The following is a 2500-nucleotide window of genomic DNA, read 5'->3' on the forward strand; positions in this document are numbered from 1 at the left end:
GCTACATTACATTATAACACGCTACATTACCACACGCTACGTTACGACACGCTACATTACCACACACTACATTACATTATGACACAATACATTACCACACGCTACATTACCACACGCTACGTTACGACACGCTACATTACCACACGCTACATTACATTATAACACAATACATTACCACAAGCTACATTACATTACCACACGCTACATTACCACATGCTACATTACCACACGCTACATTACCACACGCTACGTTACGACACGCTACATTACCACACACTACATTACCACACGCTACATTACCACACGCTACCTTACGACACGCTACATTAACACACACTACATTACCACACGCTACATTACCACACGCTACGTTACGACACGCTACATTACCACACACTACATTACCACACGCTACATTACCACACGCTACATTACCACACACTACATTACCACACACTACATTACCACACGCTACATTACCACACGCTACGTTATGACACGCTACATTACCACACGCTACATTACATTATGACACAATACATTACCACACGCTACATTACATTATAACACGCTACATTACCACACGCTACATTCCCACACGCTACATTCCCACACGCTACATTACATTATAACACGCTACATTCCCACACGCTACATTACATTCCCACACGCTACATTACGACACGCTACATTACCACACGCTATGTTACCACACGCTACGTTACGACACGCTACGACACGCTACATTACTACACGCTACATTACCACATTATAACACGCTACATTACATTATAACACGCTACATTACCACACGCTACATTACCACACGCTACATTACATTATAACACGCTACATTACCACACGCTACATTACATTAAAACACGCTACATTACCACACGCTACATTACCACACGCTACATTACATTAAAACACGCTACATTCCCACACGCTACATTACATTATAACACGCTACATTACGACACGGTACATTACCACACGCTACATTACCACACGGTACATTACATTATAACACGTTACATTACCACACGCTACATTATAACACGGTACATTACGACACGGTACATTACCACACGGTACATTACCACACGGTACATTACGACACGGTACATTACCACACGCTACATTACCACACGGTACATTACCACACGGTACATTACATTATAACACGTTACATTACAATGATATGTTCACATCCCCATTGACAGACTGGGAATCATGGAGCTTATTTAGTTTTTCCTTCAGTCTCCCTCCTCAGCCTCTCTGTGGTTTAGATCAGCTGTCAATCAAACAGAGTGGGCGGAGCAGTGTGTCATGGCGGCTCTCGCTACTCATGCTAACGACCCAGTTCTTCTTCTTCTGTTGATTCCAAACAAACGGAAATGTAAAACGCATCACTTCCTGTGTGGCAGGACAGAGCGACCGGACTCCGGCTGTTCAGACCAGAGGAGAAGATCCCTGATCTGGATTCAGACCGGATCACTGCTGGGTCAGAACAGGACCAGGTGACTCTCTGTCCCGACGCAGTAAAGCGAAAGCCAATCAGCTTCGAGCGGGAATGTGCACAGGCTGCTGCTCTGTTCCCAAACGTAGAACAGGTTTCCCTCAGCGTCAGTTACTCAGCGTCAGTTACTCAGCGACAGACAGAAGACAGACGCAGCCGGACGCTCGCAGTTAAAACCTTTTGTTGAGAAAGTTCAGCCTGGTTTGTTTTTGGACTCGCATTATATATTACCTACTGCTGTCCAGACTACAGACAGACTACAGACAGACTACAGACAGACTACAGACAGACTACAGATGTACTATTGGACGGTTTATGTGGAAAACAGTCAGTGTATACATATACCGGTCAGTTTGTATATTAACTGACAGTGTGGTACACGTGTCCAAAGAGCCCAGTTCATGTGAAAACAACTGACATTTTACCAGCTTGTTTGCAGAGATGCCTTGGTGTCTGTAGATAGAGCAACTGACCGGTACATGAGGAATGTACAACTTGACCAGTAAATCTGTTATGAACCGTGTTTCCACATAAACTGTTACATCTACAATACTGATGTCTCTGTCCCTCCTGTATCAGTGTAATGAAACAGTGATATTAGCAGGTAATGCATAATAATAATAGTAATAGTAATAGTAATAGTAATAGAAACTAGAAAATTTCAGGAAATTTTGAGTGTGCCTGCCGCTTGGTGCGCATCTCCATCCCTCGCACACACACAAACACAAACAGTATGACAGTATTAAACAGTATTAACTGTCGACCTAGCCAATCACGGGCAGGTGTGACAATTTCTGCCCAGAGACTGAGTCACTAGTTGCTATGGATACAGGCCCCCCTGTGGCGGGAAACTTTGAACTAATGTTTCATTAGCACTCACAATAAGCCAAGACTGTCCCCGAACAAATCCCTGTATCTCGAAAAGTAAAGCTCGCATCGAAAATGTTTTTTCACTTTGAGCGTTCCAAGACTTCACCG

General features: G+C 43.7%; 1 protein-coding gene across 1 annotated transcript in view; it reads right to left on the reverse strand.

Annotated features, from left to right (window-relative positions):
• Positions 1 to 2500, reverse strand: part of LOC139639478 (E3 ubiquitin-protein ligase UBR2-like) — a 22670-nt gene that overhangs the window by 4873 nt on the left and 15297 nt on the right. The gene's annotated exons all lie outside the window — the stretch shown is intronic.

Source organism: Centroberyx affinis, unplaced genomic scaffold (genome assembly GCF_046629955.1).
Source record: "Centroberyx affinis isolate AG114_WGS23_722 - 3 ecotype Tasmania unplaced genomic scaffold, CSIRO-AGI_Caff_v1 ptg007341l_1, whole genome shotgun sequence".
In the NCBI taxonomy this organism is placed as follows: Eukaryota; Metazoa; Chordata; class Actinopteri; order Beryciformes; family Berycidae; genus Centroberyx; species Centroberyx affinis.